The sequence below is a fragment of the Nanorana parkeri genome, unplaced genomic scaffold (assembly GCF_000935625.1).
Source record: "Nanorana parkeri isolate BGI_ZX_2015 unplaced genomic scaffold, ASM93562v1 scaffold777, whole genome shotgun sequence".
Classification (NCBI taxonomy): Eukaryota; Metazoa; Chordata; class Amphibia; order Anura; family Dicroglossidae; genus Nanorana; species Nanorana parkeri.
The window spans coordinates 17178-37805 of NW_017307045.1; the positions used below are offsets into that span (position 1 = coordinate 17178).

The 20628-nt window shown below is 39.3% G+C and overlaps 1 long non-coding RNA gene across 1 annotated transcript in view; it reads left to right on the forward strand.

The window, feature by feature from the left end:
- The first annotated feature begins 3765 nt into the window (after positions 1–3765).
- Positions 3766–20628, forward strand: part of LOC108793723 — a 21047-nt gene continuing 4184 nt past the window's right edge. The window contains exons 1-2 of the long non-coding RNA XR_001941662.1: positions 3766–4014; positions 8254–8264. This is a non-coding gene — a long non-coding RNA (uncharacterized LOC108793723). The remainder of the gene's footprint in view (positions 4015–8253; positions 8265–20628) is intronic.

Below are 20628 nucleotides of genomic sequence, written 5' to 3' on the forward strand. Positions count from 1 at the left end.
GTCATCCAAAAAAAGAAAAGGAAATTGACCCTAAGCCTTTAAAGTTTCTCTTTAAAAGCTTATAATGGGCAAGCAAAATCAACCATGATCACATCCCGGAAAAAAACCTAAATTCAAACACATGTAGAAGATAAACAGGACAATTTCAGTTATCTGCCCACTAGTAGATAGATCTAAAATAGATCAAGGGAGATCTAAATGCCAAACTAGATTGACTAAAAACATTTAAGGGTCTATTCACGAAGCAGCCGAAGGATCTAGCCGTAGCTTCGGCTGATCCTTCAGGTAGTTTCGGTCCCAGAACCCCTTCGGTTCAGTAGAACCGAAGGGCTGCTGTATGGACTATTCCCCATAGCCCTACAGCTCCCCAAGTTGGCCGAGCGGCCTTGTCCCGACTGAGCCGCGCTGAAAGCCGAAGTTGGCCAAATGGCCGGCCACTGGCCGGCCGACAGCCTGCTTCTTTTGTACTTTTTAAACTATTTTTCTGTTCTGCTCGGTCCCACAGAGGGACTGAGCAGAACACTCGAGCCGGCTATTTACGCACTGCTGTTCGGCATCTATAAGAATAGACCGAACAGCAGCGAGTAGCCTGCCGGAGGTTCGGCTTAGCCGATCCAGATGTTAGATCGGCCGAGTCGAACTCCTTCTGCACTTCGGGTCGGCCCAACATGCTGGGCATGTTGGGCCGACCCGAAGCCACGCAAAGCCACCCGATGTACGGCTGATTTCAGCCGATATACAGCTGAAATCCGCCATACCAGCCTGAAGTGAATAGCCGAACAGCGCTCACTTTGCTTCAGGTCGGTCGTTCACTTGGCTGCCTACGGCAGCTTAGTGAATAGACCCCTTAGTTTACCAGAGCACTATGGATCATAAAAAAAGTATTTCAATTATTTTATCATCTTAAAGCATATGAGATTTAGGAGGTTGGGGGTCAGTCTACTGTAAGCTATATTCTGATCACAGATATGTATAAGCACATAATACTTTAAAGCTCAAATGACGAAAATAAGTATGTTCTTGACATGTACAGATCTGTATTTATTACAGGTATTACAGGTATTTATATAGCGCCGAAAATGTATGCAGTGGTTTACATAGTTGCACATCCACATCAGTCCCTACCTCTCTAAGTTTCCTATCTCACACACAGATGGCCAACTTATAGAGGAGCCAATTAACCTACCAGCATGTCTTTGGAGTTTTTTTTACCAGCATGTCTTTGGAGTATTTCTCATTATGTGGTCCCTGAACATTACCTTAGTAAGCTACAGTATTGCATTGTGTAAACTTAAGAAAATAAAGGTCATTGGCTATATAGTTAAAAGTAAATGTAATTTGCTTATATGGAGTTATCTACTTGTGGTGATGTTTACCTATGTTGAAAAGTTGAATAACTAACAAAAAAATTAGTATTTGTTTTACTTTGGCTTAATTCTATTGTTAGAGAATACATTTCCCCTTGCAATTACCCACTGTCAATATTGGACAGGTTTTCAGTCATACATAGCAGGTGTCACATTGTATTCAAATTTATCTCAGATTTCCAGGATGCTAATATGAACAAATGTTCACAATTCTAATTTTTATACAAGCAAACGATCGAAAAGTCCCTTCCTTATTGACAGAGTCTGTACTTGGCAACTTTAGGCATACACATGTCCTGTCAAATGTACACACAAGCTAAATGTAGAAGTTGTAGGGGCGTATCTGGGAAAACTGTATTCAGTTATCATTTTTAATTATTCGTTGTCAGTTGTTTGCTATTTAAAAAAGAAGTTGTAGGGGGCGTGGCCAACTACCGATGTGAGAAGACGTGTTCTCCTGGAGCTCCGCCCTAGACCCGCTGACCCACAGCTAATAGCAGCCCTTTTCTGACCACAAAATGAAAGAGAAGAAGACAAAGAAGTCCGGGAAGAAATCCTCGGCTTCACAGCAGAAAAATTTCCCACCCTCGATTAAGGGATATTTTGACCGCCACGAACAACAGGAGGGGATCCCGCGAGGCAAGATGGCGCCGGGCCAGAGTGATACTCCGACACACAGGCAATCGTTCCCGGAGTCCCCACTAGGTGTTTTTACGCCGGACTCCCCTTCATCTGCCTCGATGGAGACGCAAGCCTCAACCCCTCACGGCTGGCTCCGGCCTCTTGCAGAGACAGATCAGCATCCCCTTCCGGAGTCTACCGCTATTAGATAACACTTTCTCCTGGAAAGGTTTACTCTGCTCGATCGAGCAGAGTAAACCTTTCCCTGCTCTGTTTTTTTTTCCGGTTTGGCCGACCCGAACCCAGACGCTTAAGCCGATGAACGGCTGATTTCAGTCGGTGTACGGCTGAAATCAGCCGTACAAGCCTGAAGTGAATAGCCAAACAGCGTTCAGCTCACTTCACTTCGGGTCGGTTATTCACACGGCTGCCCTCGGCAGCTTTGTGAATATCCCCCAAAATTAAAAATGTTCGCTACTTAAAGTAGTATTAAACGTTCAAACGTCTTTTTAGCAATGAATCCATATGAAACAAATATACATTGCCTAGCAAAGTATTTCTTTGTTTTGGCACAAGCATTACAGTAATCATCTTTCCGAATAGCTGACCACAGCTCTCTCTGTCCATCTACTAGCTTGGAGAAGGGATAGGGGGAGCAAAGAACAGAGAATTGGATTGCCCTGCTGTGCCTGTATGTTTGTGGAGACACAGCTTACCAACACACACAATGGTGGCTCAATAGCACCCTGCAAAGGAAAGAAGCCACCCTAAAATAGGAAATCAGTGCTCAGGGGAACCAGCTAATTCTGCAGTAAACAGACATTTTAAACATCAAGGCAGAGCATCCATTGTAATCAACAGTTGAAAAAGCTTAACCTTTTGATTTTAATAACACTTTAAAAGAAGAAATATTGTACAGACTGCACAAACAGTATTGCAACAATTTCTTGTAGGCGGCATTTTGAAAACACACTGCATGCAGTTTTGCAGCCCACAAATCTTCATTTTAGTGTATATATTTCATAAATGGTATTGATTCCATAGGCAGTATTTAAGCACTTTTTGTTGAACAGGAGAAACAACCTTCAGCTTTTATTCAAAAAAGTAAAAATTAGATGTATTTTTTTTCTCAGCAAAAAGACAGCTTAATATTGCACAGACTCCATACACAGTATTTAAAAGATTACAATGGGTTCTTCAGGAGTGGGGCAAAAACAATTTGCTTCTGCTCTGAAAAATATGATTGCTGATAGGTATTGGGCTTTTCCAAACCACTGTTAGCCCTAAAATGGTAGTAAATATATCAGGAGGGTTAATGTTTTAATGTTCCTGGGAGGGTTATCAACTTGCATTGGGACAATCTTTTTTAAACTCTTACCTCAAAACATATTTAAAACAAAAGATGATCTGGAGTAATTATTGGTAGCCAATGACTATACCAATAATGAAGGACTTCTTTACAAAAATTTGTTAGTGGTCACTAAACTGCAAGCTTTGGGTTGGATGTGGCCCTTTGCTTGACTTTACTGGCTCTTGGAGAGCTATTTCTCTCACAGACACACACAAAGCACCACAAATTATTGATCGGACACCAACACTGATCACCCTATGAAAGTTACATTTATGTAAAAATTATTGTGGAAAAGGTTTTAAGAATAAAATAGTAAAGCAACCTATTTTTTTAGTTTGATAATCATGTTATATAAAAAAAGAAAGTTGGCTTAAATAATTAATTACAAAATGAGAACAAATGCATGTTCTTTGATTATTCTCATAATCACATCACAATATCCTTGTTATAGGATGCTGGAATTCTGACAATAATTAATTCCTTGCCAATTAACAAATAAGGAAGATGACAAGATCTGCCTCAAGCATTATTCTGGATGTATATAAAGGAGATGGTAAATGCTTTACTCCTTAAAGAGCATCAACAATCTGTCAAGCTTAGTAGCTTTACACACATCTTGTTTCATTATGAAGATTGCCGTTATTTTCCTACTTCTGGGCATCTCCAGCTTTATTGGTAAGAGTATCTCTTAACAATGTCTCTTTTAAAAATAAATACTTGTAGATGTAAAGCCTAACGCAATGACAGTTAGTTTGGTAAATCACTGTGTATAATTAATAATTGCTGTGTGTTTTTCTTTTTAGACAAATATTGTTTTTTAAAAAATTTTTTATCCTCCATTGCATAATAGCACTTCTGATGGTGTTGCTAACCTTTTTGCCACCTGAGGAAGTGTGGTGGAGGCTCTACAGAGCTCAGCTGTTAGCAACCAGGAACTCTCTGGGCAGTGTTGCGCCCAGCTTCTGGCAACCAGTGACGTCACTAGTTGCCAGGAGTTGGGCGCAAAACGCTTGCCAGAGTTTCCCAGGTTTCTAAGAGCTGGGTTGGGAGATGTGTATGGCTATTGCACATCTTTCCGGCCAGCTCTTAGCAACCTGGGATGTTCTGGCCAGAAAGGATGCAGCATCCCAGGTTTCTCTGGCCTGAAACATGCCACTCTGCCTGCCGCCCCACCCACATCTCCCCCCCGTGACCCAAAGAGATGCCGTCTGAGGCCATAGCCTCAGGCTGCCTCAATACAGGGAGGGCCCCGGTGACAACAGCAGAACATGTGTATGCAATGCACAAAGCTGCGTGTAGTCTTCTTTAGGATAGCCTGTGACAGGTGACAATGCAGCACAGCTGGGAGACAGGGACATAGTATTGTCACCTTATAACAGGAAATACCTGCAAAAGGACCTTCATGGCAGGATCCCCAGATATGATTTAAAGAAAACTGCAGATGTAAAAATATTGAAAATGACTTTGAAACTACATGATACAGCTGATATGAGACTTTAGTGATTGGGCTAACATATATTTCAATAAAGTGTTTATCAAACCTGTCTATGGTATTACAAACAATGCATGTCTTCCCGGTCTCTTCAAAGATTACAGGTCAAATGCTTAAAAGCAAGATTTTTTAGAAGCCTGGTTCAGTATTTTTGTATTTTCTTTTTATGTTTGGTTTTAAGGCAGCTACAGGGGGCTAAATATATATAAAAAATCAAAGCATTGCTTCTATGCCAAATATGGGGGCAGCTATATTTGCATACTATTTACATGAGTTTGCTTGCTGTATTGTAATGCCCCACAATGAGTTTTTTATCACAGCTTCATCTCACAATGTAATTCTAGGGATCTGCCAACCCACTAAATACAACACATTTTGTATATTGCTGATATTTTATTCCAACAGTTATAAAAACAGACTTTGTTACAGTGCTTATAATAAAACAAATAGTGTGTATTCAGTAGATGGTTTATAGTCATAATCCTTGCCCTAACACTTCATCTATAATATATAAAATGATAGTCAACAAATAAGAAAAATGGACAATATTTACCCAAGTTAATCTGTTTGCCAAATATAATGAGACAGAGGATCACTACATATGAAAGATTTTTCATAATCTCTAATACAAGCACCACATAGGTCATACAATATTGAGGTTTTACCCAAGGCCTCCAAACTTGATCAAGAAAGCCCTTTTCCTAGTAGTTGCTACTCAAATCTATGTACTTCAGTAATATTGCGTGTGCAGTCAAATCTGATTCAGAGAGCAAAGTGGAGGTTCATCTTTTTAGGAAACTGGGCAATGCCTTACTGTGAGTATATACTGTATGTAGCCTTCATAAAGACTTTCTGTATTTATTAGATTATCCAATACCTGTTTAAATCTTTGTGATGTCCCTTTATATAGTATTTCATTCTGAACACGAGCAGCAGTGCACTTAGGGACCATTCACACCATGGCGTATCGTGCACAAAAGTGCGCACTTCAATGTGTGTTCACAATACTTGCACAGACTAGGTAATAGTACCCACAATGTGGCTGAGAAAAACAATATTTAGAGAAATATTAAACTCTCCTCTGATTTCAACCTAAAAACTAAATTGTATTTTAAAAAGGTTAAAACTTACTCTGTTTCTCTTAATATGTTTCCAGTATTAATATATCTCCCAAAATGTCTTTTTTAGAAACAAGTTCTGGACTGGTCCCTAAACTGAAGCCTTTGGATGTAAGAAAACAGTTGATTATTGTGTCTTGGTAATATATAGCGTATTGTATGGTATTTATTTTGAGGTTTACCACTTGGAATTGGAAATAACAATACATTCATCCTCCTGAACTAAAGATACATCATTAACAGGATGATTACTAATGAGAGCTTAAACATGCTTTCTAATTCATGGGTAAACTCTTGCAGCAATTGATCCCTCCTTTATTGCTGTTCATGAAGAACATGGCCCCTTACCCTATTTCAATCTATATTAACAGCCAGGGTTCTGCTGTCAGCCGGTCTTGCTGTATTCTCTCTCTACATATTCATTTTGAAAATCCACTAAAGTATTTAATGCACTTTCCTTTTTGATCAAGGTATTTAATGTTCCATACTGTGTCCAGTTCTGAAGACCTAATTTACAAAAATACAATGAGTCCAAAGACAGGCAACAAAAATGGTGATAGATCTGAGGGATAAAATATATTAGAAGAGAGGAATTTAATTTGTACAGACTTGAGGTAAGAAGGGAGAGGGGAACATGATTGAAACCTTTACAGTACAATAATGTACAAAGGTTGTAAATAGGGTTTATTTTCAATAGGAAGCTAAGATTCAGACATGGAGGCATGACCCTAAACTAGCAGGATGGAAATTCAGAAATAACCTTCAAAGTATTTTTTTTTCTGAAAGAAGAGTTGATGTTAGGAAAATACTTTAGTAGAGATAGTGAATCAGCCAACAGTAAGTGAAAACATGCTTCAGATAAACATAGATCTATACTCAGACAAAAAAAGATTACAAAAACAAACAAACCCCCAACAAATTGGCAAACTCGATGGACCAGTTGATCTTTTTCTATAGAAACTTCTATGCTTTTGCTTCTATGTTTCGAAAGACTCTTGGGATATTTTACATGCCATGGTTAACATGTCACTAACAGAATCGTGTACCCTGTCACAATATATATATGTTTTTTTTATTTTTTTTTCATGGGGCTGATTTATAATGCAGTTGCACAGTGTATAGCTGTGTAAATAACATTTGCAGCACATTACTTCCACTAGGTGGAGCCAAGGAGCATAGGAATAGATATTAATTAGCCCCTTAGTGTTTTTATTTGTTAGCCTTATTTTTTTATTTAATGCATTTACAAATTGTTTTCAGAAAAATAAGGCTCAGTACCATGTCCGCTGGATGCAGGCAGTTTCACAAAAAGTTGGGACTTTGCAGGTAAATGTCAAAATTCTGAATACTATATACTATATATTAAATAAAAAAGTGTGAATGAGCCCTAAAAGCCTGTGTGCACAAACTTGTTCCTATTAGAAGGACTTCTCTTTCCATAACAGTCAATGGGAATACAAAAGGAGCTTGAAGCAGGTTGAAATACCAATGCGTGGACTCACTGCTGCATGTTTTATTCATCTGAGATATATATAGAGTAAACATTATTTTACCAAGTGTTTCAATTGTTTGCTACTTATTTTGCAGAGATAGCCTTCCTTGTATCAAATTCCAAATGGTGCTCCACTGATATAGACTGCCAGGATGACATATATTAATGTGGACATTATAGGGGTTGGATTGAATGAGAAGCTTACTTGCATGGATCCTTACAACGAGAATGTGCCCACTTTTGAATACATAATCAACAAAGATAGATAGATAGATAGATAGATAGATAGATAGATAGATAGATAGATAGATAGATAGATGTGTGCTAAAATCTCAATGCAGTATACTTACATATGTGTTCTTAATTTGTGTATTTTTTGCAGAAATGTCCTGAAGAGGAAAGAAAAACAAGACAGAAATGCCTAGTGGAAGAGTTGATACATAACTTGGTAATTTGGATTTATGTTACTTTTTTACTTAAAAGTAAACTATAAACGATTCCAGTGAAATGTAATATTTGTATATTTATACCGTGTGGTTTCTGATAAGTCTTTTACCTGTTGTTTTTTACGCCAGAATACTAAAGGTCCATCAAGGTAGCGTAGAAACTGAAAAGCTAAAGAATGCAAAAAAAACCTTACCCACAATTAAAATACTGGCAATGCCTTTTAGAAAAAGTTATACCAAAGCTAATACTGCTATAACAAAAATGCAGATTCTGTTTTAAATGTTAAAGTGGAGATAAACTGTGAAAGCTGTGCTTGAAAAAAGACAAGCAGAGGGCAGTGGACTATTCACCTGTATTGTCAATAGAGACAATTACAGTAAGTACAGCTTTTACAATAAACTGAGGGCAGACAACCGTATTTTCAATAGTCTCCCTGCAGAGTATATTTTCTCCATTACTGACTTATAATACCTATGGTAAGTCTGCACTGTATCAATGTGTGGAGGTGGGTATCTTTGAAGAGGCAGGGCTTTGCTTCCTCATGTCAGGATTGCCCCCCTGATACCTGTTGATCTGATTACTGGTGGGGAAATGTTCAAGAAGTAGCAGTAAAGGTGGAGGAGGCACAGTTCCGTGGAATGGCTGAAGAAGATGATGCAGATGCAAACATAAACTGTGAAAGCTGCGCTTGAAAAAGACAATGAGAGGGCAGAGGACTGTTCACCTGTATTGTCAATAGTCTCCCTGCAGCTTATCTTTTCTCCATTACTGAGTTACAGTACCTAAGTGTGCATTGTATCACTGTGTGGAGGTGGGTATCTTTGAAGAGGCAGGGCTTTGCTTGCTCATGTCAGAGCTGCCCCCCTGAGATCTGATTACTGGTGGGAGAATGCTCAAGAAGCTGCAGTTCACAGAATGGATGAAGCAGATGCAGGAAGATTCTTGTATTGCAAGTCCTTAGTTACAGCTTCCTCTCCATCAAGCATAACAGTGAGTAGCACAGTAGTGGCATCACTAAATCTCACTCCAGATCTAGTAAGACTAAAGGTTAGGGGCATCAGTGCTTTAGATGCTCTTACACTACAGATATAGAGCTATGAGGTTGCAGAACAGGAGTGCCTAGGCACAGAAAGTGATTTTTTTTTAGTAGACATTTCAGAAATAAATTATATATTTAGGGTACTGCCTAGGCAGAAATGACATTGATGTTTTGAGTTCAGGACCAATTTAAATATATTTTCAAAACTTGTAAGTGTGATTATGTATAGTTTATCTTTAAAACATGCACTTATTTTTTTTTCCAGAATGTGCTAGCCATTGATCTTGAATGTACATTGGGTGATATCCTTAAACTACTGGTATGGTTACTTGGAGTTGGTTTCATCTAATTTCAACATGTTTCATTTAGAGTTATTTATGCCATGTTACTTTATATTACTCACAGGTCACATTTTTAAAGCCCTTATCATGATCATATTACAGCTTTTCTAAGAAAACAACTTCTAGCACATTTATGAAACACAACTATGTACTTTACAAATTTGCTTTCCGATACCTTTACCTGGAGACTCACATTAATCAGTTGTGGACATTAGACATTCTACGGACACCCAAAATAACCTAATCAAAGTACACAGGACATGTGCAGTAAGTTCTGTCCCACAGCAGCTCCCCTTCCTGCATTTGATGACCATTCCTGGCTGTCAAAATGCTTTGCAAATACAGAAGATCTCAAAGCTGCTGCTGTAAAAATAGACCTTTTGAGGCAGTGTTTTTATAAACACTGCACAGATGTGAGATGGAGACATACAAAGTAACGCTGTTTCATTTATCTTCAGTTTAAATGGATGAGCAATAAAACGTGTAATACGAATGGAAATAAAAATGCTATTATGTTTTAGACATCTTTTATACTTCTCATCTTATATATATTGTTCAGGTGGGTAAAACTAAACCTCACTTTCATTTCAAAATAAATATGATAAGTATAACTGCTATAGATGCCTTTTTGTAATTTAATGTTATGAAAACATAAATTTCTTATTAATCCACTGCCGGGTAGTATATTCTAAAGTTTTCAAACGTTAAAATATTGTTTCTTTGCAAACATGACAAGACCAGGTACATTCTATAATTAAATTCATTATATTCTTAAATTTTTTTCAGGAACTTCCACTTAATATTCTAGAATTGATACAGGTGAGTTTATATAAGCTCAATAACAAATTCAAATAAATTAAAAATGTGGACTCCAAAATAAAAAGAAAATGTTTTTTTTCCTTGAGGAAAACTTGGAGACTATGGATATTAGAATGCTAGTTTCCTGGCTGTCATTCTGATCTAATGGCTTTAATACTTATTGAGAACTGATCTACAATTATGCAGATCAGGAGCTCTGACTTCTCTATACCTTTCTAATCTGGGTGCTGGTTCTGGGTCAGTGTTCAAGAAAGTATTACAACCACAGAAAGGCAAGGAACTAGTATTTTTAAAAGGTCAGCACTAGCAACAACTACTTGACAATTTTCTTGTTATAGGGGGCCTCGGGTGTTGGCCGGGACCTGCTAGAAGACTGTAGCAGTTCCAGGCCAATAGGAAACAGTCGGGTGGAGCTGGCTGTCACTGCTAGCTCCGCCCAATTGTTTATTTTTTCTTTTTTTCAATAATCATTAATTTTTTTCTTTAAAAAAAATCTTTATTTATTTTTGTAAATGTATCATTAATTTACATTTTTAAACATGTTTTGTCAAATTTTTTTTCTTCTGCTTTTTTCACAGTTTTTCTATTCTGCTCAGTACTACGGAGGTACAGAACAGAATAGGCAAGCCGAATGCCGCTTGGACCAATGGCAAAGCGCCATTGGTGCAAGTTGTCCAATCAAAAAATAGAAAAAGAAAACACTGAGGACATTGATCTCGATGCTTCACCAGTGACGAGCAAGTGAGGGACAGGGAGGCTCCTCCCTATCTCCTCCCTTCCTCCTCCCTCCCTCCTCCCCACATAGCATGGTTACCGAGTTGGGGGCAATGCTTTGGCTGGCGGAGGAGCTTCTGTGTGCTGGGAGGAGGGGCATGCTGGGGCGGGGCTGAGGAATGCCTTATCCAGCACGGAAGGCACTGCACATCACTGGTGTGAGGCGAGCAATGGGGGCGAGCACAACAAACTTCCTAAATGGATTAAAATAGTAATACTTTTTTCAAAACATACATAAATGTGGCTTTGGAGAATATTCATTGTGTAGATGTGTATGAGGAGAAAAAAATAAGGATTTTGTGTTGCTTTAAGGCCTGTTTAGAAGATGTAAATACTTTAATGTTCACAGTTTGGACACAGTTTCACTTTAGGCACACATTCAAAATGTCATATGGTACAGTAATACTATAATATATATATTTTTGTTTTCAGTTAAACCAAATTACAGAATTATTGAATGCAATAAATTTGGACAAATTACTCTTCAGTGTTTGTCGTCTACTGGTAAGTTTACACTGTATACTTATACTGGTTCTTAGACTTGAAGAAACTAATCATTCATGGCTACAAAAAAAGGTTTTGATTGTACACATTGTCATCTACAAAGTAATGCACAATTGTATGTGTGGCAAATGTAGATGACTATAAACTAAGTCTTCAGATGATTGTCTCCAGGAAACTCTTTTAGTTTCTGTCACCTAGGTATTTACAGTGTTTTTATGGAGCCAAGGGAGAGTTATGTGGGCTGTAGGTTTTTGAAACAGGAAGTAATGGGAAGGTCAATTTAGATTTGGGGAATATGAGTCTGAAATACTGAGTATGCGATAGAAGCTCAGAAACCCTTGCTCAAATTTTGCAGCATGGTGCCTGGCCATGTCAATTTACCTCACTCATTCCCCCCATCCCAACCATAATCTTTGAAGCTTTTGTTTCTTTTAGAAAATGCAGCTTCAGAATTAAACATCCCTGGATTCCAGCACACCTAGAAACTTCATTATTCAGGCTTTGGTTACTAACAGGGTTATTCACAAAAGGGTGAAGAGTTTGGAGAAGACAGGAGAAGTGAACAATCTAGGACAACATGGCTGAACTGGAAAGTGAGCTGAATTGGAGAATTTTCCCAAATCAGCTATGTTGTCCTAGATTGTTCACTTCTCCTGTCTTCTCCAAACTCTTCACCCTTTTGTGAATAGCCCTGTAAGTTTTAGATACTTCTTTCCTTAGAGACCAGTGTCTGTGAGGTTTGATTTGCTTCAGAACCTGTCCTGTCCTCATATAAGGAACAAGTAGATACAAAGAGCTGTATTAAAATTGCCATATGAAAAATTAACAAAGCACAGAGGAACTGGAAAGGCTGTTCTCAACAAACATTGAGAGGTTAATCACAAAGCTCCCGAAGGCAGCCGTGTAAATAAACGACCCAAAGTGAATAACGCCAGCCGTGTGAACCACAGCCGTGTGAATAACCGACCCAAAGTGAATAACCGACCCAAACGCTGTTCGGCTATTCACTTCAGGCTTGTACAGCTGATTTCAGCTGTACATCAGCTGAAATCAGCCATACATCGGCTTGATTCAGCTTGATTCAGATGTGTCGTCCGAACATGCTCAGCATGTTCGGCCTACCCGAAGTGCAGAAGGAGTTCGACTACTCGCTGCTGTTGTATTCTCATAGGGTCCGAACAGCAGTCAGTGAATAGCCGAATGCCTCCCAGTGGCATTCGGCTCGGCTATTCTGCTCGGAATACACAATACTCACACAGAATATCTATAATAAGCAAAGTTCCCCGAAAATACAGAATCCCAAAATAGCAGCTGTCTATAATAATCAAACAGGTAATGATAATGTAACAAATTTTAATGAGAATTAATAATAAAGTAGAAAAACATATAAATACACCTACTGACAAAGAACATCTAAAATCAATTAAAATGGCAAACAAGTCCTCCCTGATATCGCCCTGTGTTGATTGATGTAGATGAGAATCTAGTGACCGTTAGTGATGGTCACAAAGAGGACTCACACAGAATACTCTTTAAAAAATATTAGTAATAATACCATATTGTAACTATGTATAATAAAATGGCTACAGTGAAAGAAACAGAAGGAAGCTATTATAATTAGAGAGAATTACAAAATTATTGAAAAGTATGTAAAGACTCAAAAATCTCACAATCAACAGGGTTTTAATGCAATTAAAAAGAAGGATATAAATGTAGCAGAACAAAAGTGATGACCTATAAGATATGTTTAGGAACCAACAGAGGAAAACAATATAACTTACTGTTTACTCATTGGATCAATGAATAAGCAATAACGCTGCTGTTTAAATAGCAAAAGAGTGCTAGATTGAGATTCAAGCTGGGGGTTTTGGGAAGAGGTAGGTGTTGATGGCAAGAGGATGTCAGAACAAAGAGAAGGGGGACCAGGAGCCAAAGGCACTGGACAGAGTGTAAGCTGAGGGGCAGATAACAGACTGAATGGAGTCATATGATCCATCCTCATACTTTCAGGTTTATCAGAATACAAATGCTGCTAAAGCAGGTCATATGCAGGTCGACTACACCTGAAATAAATTCTTAAAGGAGAACTATGAGGTGAATGAAAATCACTCAGCCTCATAGTTCGAGCCGACGTGTGAGAATGAAACTGAGACCGCTGTGGTCCCGAGCAGAATAGAAAAACAGTTAAAAAAGTAGAAAAAAAACCAAAACATTGAAATGATGGCAGAAAGCAGAGGAAGCTAAAAAGTTTTTTTTTAGTATTCTGACAGCTGCTGCCATCAGAATAATAAAAAAAAGTCAGCATAGGAATGCATAGCTAGATTCTTATTGGCTATTTAAATTTGCAATATGCAATAGCAAGCTGGCTATTGCATCCGCTCTCTGCTGCTGTTAATCACTAGATGGAGAACTTCAGGTCCCCTCTGCTGATTGACAGCAGCAGTGGGCGGGTGCAATAGCTAGTTTGCTATTGGCTATTGCAAAGTGAAATAGCCAATAGGAATGTAGCTATGCATTCCTATGCGGTTTTTTTTTCTGACTGACGGCGCCGGCGGCTCCGATGTCAGAAGGAAAAATAAACAAACAACAGAGCAGGGAAAGGTTTACTCTGCTCGATCGAGCAGAGTAAACCATTCCGGGAGAAAGTGTTTCCCTCCCGGGGGGCCGGGAGCCGCTATCTGATAGCGGGAGACTCCCAGAGCAGAAGGAGAGTAATGACAGATCAGCGTCCCTGGTTACCAGTTAACCAGGGACGCTGCTCCGGCCACTTGCATCTGTCTCTGCAAGTGGCCGGAGCCAGCCGTGAGATGACGGCTGGCTCCGCCCAGCTGTTAGTAGCAGGCTGTTGGCCGGCCAATCGACTAAGCCGCTCGGCCAACTTCAGGAGCTGTACGGGCTATAGTGAATAGCCCGTACAGCAGCCCCTCGGTTCTACTGAACTGAAGGGATCCTGGGGCCGTAGCTAGCCGAAGGATCAGACGAAGCTACGGCTAGATCCTTCGGCAGCTTTGTGAATAGACCGCTAATGTTTCTCACTAGAAATCAATGGATGAATCCCTATTATCTCCACCGCAGCATAGCAGTGAGCCATTTACCAAAACATTTCCTTTTAAACGAACCTACCTGTATGCTTGTTTATACCTCAGATGGCCTACTTGCTACAATCCTGGTTCTCTGAATCATCAATTTTCTCTGCAACATTATTTTATATGGGTATAGAGTACACGCTACTGGTTGTTCCTGTCTCATGCAGCTAACAATCTAAATTTCATATTACAACCATACAAGCACACATTCTTTTAGAACTAGTTGGGGTAGAACTTTGACTTTTCATAGGTAAGACAAGACATAGGAACACAGGGAAATAAAGTACTTTAGATAAAAAGTGTTGTAGAATAACTGACACTGGGATGTGTATTGCCATTTGGTTCAGATATTCACACTCTTTCGCTAAATACGCAAGGAAGCCAGTAAGCAGTAAACTTGCCAGCTTCTTACATTTCAGATAACACAGCTTTTCTGCAGTTACATAATGTATGAGGCTATGCCTATATTTTTATACCACTAAATACTTAAAAAGAAATTATAAACATGTTTTTATACTGCATTCTCTATAAGAAACAAACATTCCATTCTTTGTATCTTTCAGGAAGGAGTTTTGGCACAAGTTAATTTGATTCTGAAGAGTGAGATATTAAACCTATCTAAACTTTTGGTAAATATATTATTTACTTGTTATACAGTATAAAATAAAGAGTTTCTACTCTCACCTATGCTTAGTGCTTTAGTTCAGCTTGTATATAATATTTGTAGAAGCATTACAGGGACTATTCACTATGTATACTGATATTTTATTTAGATTGCTATTATAGATTTGGTAATAAATGCAATGTGTTCCTCTCCGCTAAACTCCTCCTGTTCCTACATACATAAGGAGTCTATTTATAGCATAGAGTGGATATCGCTTCACTCTTCAGGACTGACATTCTATGTCCAAGTCATAAAAAATGATGGCCATTGTGTAGAGCCAGAGTATGTTCCCTTTGCTTACCACAACAGATCAAAATCTGTGATTGGAAGAGAGGCTCATAGTATGACTTGAACAGGTCACGTGACTGAGCTCTGCCTCTTGTTTATCCAAAATCTATTTTCTTTAATTTGATTGTGCTCTGCTATGCTTTATCATTTATAAAAAAAAAAACAGTGCTATGGCCACGGTAAGGACATAACACAACTTAGTTAGTAGACTAACTAAAACATTTCTTGTTGCATATACCAACCAAACGTTGGTAAACGTAGGAGTTCGTTTTTTGTTTTTTGAATTCATTGTATGACATCTTAAAAATATGATTCATCTGTTTGCAAAGGATGCTGTGCTTTTGAATAAGGAAAGACAGCACTACCATTATGTTGTTTTCCAACCTGAATCTTACAACTTTGGAGCTGGCAACCTCCTTGCTAAAGGTGGTAAATATGGACTAGTTGCAGAAGTTCAATTAACTACATTAGTTATTAAGAATTTAAAAATCAGGATTCATAGATAGATATTAAAATGATGCATTTATCTATATAGATATAGATATATAGATATACAGATATATCTATATATAGATATATCTATATATAGATATATATCAATATATAGATATAGATATCTATATACAAAAGTACCGAAAATTTGGAAAAAAAAACTGTTTTACCTACGTTATGTTATAAAACAGTTATTATTACCCAAATGTTTGGAAAAATATAAAAGTCGGGGTCACGTCGGGTAAATAGACACCAAACATGTTAAGCTTTAAAATTGCGTGCGTCCGCGAAAACTACCATTCCCAAAATTGGCCAGAAGCGACACTTTAAAAGCTTTTACCGCTCATCAGTTTAGTGTTATCAGCGATTGATGGCCCTAAAATGATTGCTCTCACTGCGACGTTCGCGACGATATGTAACATGTGCGGCGTAATGGATGCAATTGTCGTTTACGCACTTAGGCGCACTCAACGCATGTTTGCATGTTTATGTGGGGGGCGGGGGACTTAAAAACATTTTTTACATTTTTTTCATTACCTCTACATGTGACTTTTAATTTTTTTTACATTTTTTTTGTAACATTATTTTAAACATTTTTTTTTCACTTAACTTTATTGCTATCACATAGGGGACTAACAAGCCCCCTTTGTGATAGCCAATTTTCAGTGACAGGTCCTCTTTATGGAGACATCAGGGGTCTTTAAGACCCCTAATGTCACCTAGGGACCCCCAGAGAAGTTGATGAAGCAGAGACCTGCTTTACCAGCTTCTCTCCGGTTTCTGTACCTGAGAGTGACACTGAATGCAGGCAGTGATGTGATGCACATCACTGCCTGCATTCAGAAGAGGAGGAGGAGATCAAACGGAGCTCGAGTACTAAGCTCTGTTTGATCTCCGGCCGCAGAGCTGCTGTGTTGGTCCCGGGATCGCCAGCAGCGGCTGCGGCGGAGGGGGGCCGCACACTCGCACGCTTATTACAAGCAATCGGGCATCTCCACAGACGCCCGAACGCTTGTACGTAAACAGCCACTGCTAGCTGTTTACAGTGTGGCGGGCACGAGCGGGACGGGATGGGACGTTTAAAAACGCCTACCAGCTCTCAAGAAGCCGCTGTCCGGTCGTTTAATTACAACGGCTGGACAGGAGGTGGTTAACCCTTGCAGTGGGGCTACCCCCACACTGCAAGGGTCAAGTGCTGGTTTGTGTCTAGGTTAAAAAAAAAGAGTTAGACTCACCTGAAGCTCCAAGCTGGCTTCTTCTTAGGCCTGTCCTTCTGACATCTCCCCCCTCCTCTGCAGCGGTCTAAGGTCCTGTAAATCATCACATCTATACACAGTGTATAGAAGGGAGAATGCTGAAGAAGGTTCTAATGCTGCAGGGAGGGGGAAACTGGCTGGCGGGAGCACTGTGACAGCTGGCTGGTTTGGAGCTTCAGGTGAGTATAATTTTTATTTTAGCACCTAGAAGAGAGAGAGAGAGAGGGAGAGAGAGAGACTAAGGCTGGGTTCACACCTAGGCATACAGAATATGCGCGTTTGCCACGCGTTTTGTGCCACGCGTTTTTACAGCGATTTGTGGTAAAAGAAACGCACAACAAGTGCGCGTTTATGAGGGCTACTTGGCTGTATCCTAATGGATACGCGCGGAAAATACGCCCCAAAGAAGCTCCTGTACTTCTTTGGGTGGAGGGCGTTTTTCAGCGTGTTCCTACGCGCTGAAATACGCCCAGGTGGGAACCATGCCCATAGGCAATTATTGGTTTTCACATGCTGAGCGTTTTACAGCGCGTCTCTACGCGCTGTAAAACTCCCAGGTGTGAACCAGGCCTGACTCTCTTCAGCAAAGTAACTCTTCTGCATTCTTAAGCTAGCCATACATGGCTGAATGAGAATGGGCTGAATGAGAGGAATCACTCGTTTTCCCCATCCACACCAGACATGGATGGAGCAATGGAGGAATCTCCCCTGCTTGCTATTAGATTCAACCAGCTAACACCCATCCCTTCTTCTTGCGAGATCTTGAGGAAGATTGAATAGACCAAATCTCACTGGGAATAAGCTCACTCTACTTTGCTGCAGTATCTTCTCATGAGATTTGGAATTCTTCAGTAGAGATCCATGAACTTTGCAAGTGATGAACTATTGGCTGAAAAGTGTGCAGGTTTGCCACCAGAAATAAGGAACAGCCTATATTGCAGTAAATGGCATTTGCCTTGGTCAGCTGACTCACAAAAGCCAAATTGTTTGTTGTAGCTTTTAGGAAGCGCTAACAGTCCTGTGTAGGGAGAAATCCTTTTTTTTTTTTATTTCTTCTATTTTTGCATTGGTACATACTATATAACCCATGGCTTTTCCTATGTCCTTTGTTTGACAATAGTGTGTGGCTTAGCTCTACAAATGACCAGAAGTGAATTCAAATATTTGCCCCCATAGACTTCATTGGGGTTTGTTGCAAAGTTTGCCAACTTTGAGCTAGAGTCCCAAAACTAAAACACAGGCAGTTTTGTTCATCCCTATTCTCCAAAATCTCATAAACTGGATGATGATGGCAAACCCTACTCTTCAGAAGCTGAGAGAAAAGGGAATATACTATTTAACTTTTTACTCTGCAGGCGTTTGCTTTCAAATTTTATATGACATTTCAGCAAGGGGTAGAAGGGCCACACATAAAAAGCAGAGCTTCAATTGCATGCAAGGTCTGTTTTAAGTGTTCAGGTAGATAGTGATATTTTATAATATGTAGCTAGCACTAGAAGTCCCTGTTTATTTTAAAGAGGAACTCCAGGAATTTTAAAAAGTTAACCATTTCAGAGTGGTGTCTAGGTCTAGGGGCACATACAAAGAAAATATACTTACCTGATCCTCAATCCCGCCTGGCTGCTAAACCGGCCCCCGCAGCCTCTTCTTTCCCAGGATCTAATGGTCTAAGCCCCACTAATGTCATCACGTCTATGCAAGGTCCATTCACTTCCATTAGAAGTGAGGATGCCATGTGACATTCTACAGCCAGAGGGAAGGGGGAGAAAGGGGGGTGAGCAGTCAACACCGCAGGATCGAGGATCCGATGAGTGCATCTTCTTTATTCTGTTGCCTAGACCAAAACGGGGTAGCCCCCCTGCAAGGGTTAACATTTAGAATCCTGGAGATCTGCTTTAAATGTTATTTGAATGCTAATTTACTTTATTATGCTAGGTTAAAATTGTAAAAGTGACAGGATTTTTCTGATTATGTGTTTAACAGAAATGGGCAATAATAATATTTGCATTGGTGTTTGATTATTTTTTTTGTTTGTTTTAAAGGGCGCTACAACAAATTTGGGTTTGCTCTCTTTGCCTCTGCATGATACCATTGAACAAATTATTGGTTCACTCACTGGGACTGCTCTGGGAAATGTACTTTCACTCCTTAACGTCCCACTCAATTTAGTTGGTTCTTTACTAGGTTAACCCATTCTAGGTAAGTGATTATTTCAATGTGTATACATAACATAGTAATATCAAAAGATAATGATTATTTGCTGCCCACTCTTGTTTGCTACTTAACTGTAAATCATCACTATCAACTTTCTGAAAATAAATATAGACTACACTGCTACTTACGTGGGAGAATACTGTATATTACGTCTGTTTTCTTGGCAAAAATGAGCAGTGATGTGTAATCTACCCTCACAATTCATTTTTCTGGATGCTAATCCAACCAGTTGCTTTCGGCTATATTTTGAAGGACAAAAAAAGAGTGTGGACTCCCTTTCCTAAATGTTACCAGTCCAGCACAGTGGGCATATGAGTCACTAACCCTACAGCAAGAGCCAAGAGGGATAACACTTCTAAAACAATTAAATGCACCAATCACATGCTTTGAGAGAGAAGTCTGATTTTTTTTTCCGCCATCCTCTTACTCATAAAAGGCTTATGGTCTTGTAACTCGAGGCAAGGGGCCCAAATACTCTAGGTATAGTGGAATTCTTGCTGTGCATAAATATTTAACTAACCAAATAAATATATAATTAAATTAATGGAACATTGAAAACCAGACATGTTAGCTGGCATATCTTGGACTTTTATGGATATTTGGCAAAAGCAAATTGTCAGATCCACTGCAAACTTTGAACCCAGGGGATAAATAAAAAAAATAAAAAAGCTTAAACAATGGATATAACTAAATGATGTACTGAAGTACTTATTCTTCTTTCAAAACCAATATTTTTTTGACACTTCACATTTTTAATGCTTGCTTTGACATATTTTTGTTATATTAGATGTGGATATTTTAGATAAGCCACTGGAGACCAGATAGAATAGCTACTACAACACTCTGCCTAACTGCATATTAGTTGATGAGAGTTCAGTCATACAGGAAGTGCATTATTTTCAAGGAAAGGTAGATGAAGTAATAAGGTGCTGGATCCCTGGTTTAGATTGGATGACCCAAATTGGGTGTTGGGTATTTTCTAGTACGTTTCTAAGTACAGAGGTTGTGGTGGGGCCCTTTGAGCACTATCTTGACTAATAGTCAAGAGAATCACCACACTATTGGTATGACTGAGAAATTATAATAGGGGTCTATTCACAAAGCTGCCAAAGGATCTGGCCGTAGCTTCGGCCGATCCTTCGGCTGGCTTCGGCCCCAGGACCCCTTCGGTTCAGGAGAACCAAAGGGCTGCTGTACGGGCTATTCACAATAGCCCGTACAGCTCCCGATCACGGCCGAGCAGCTCAGTCGAGCGCTGAGCCG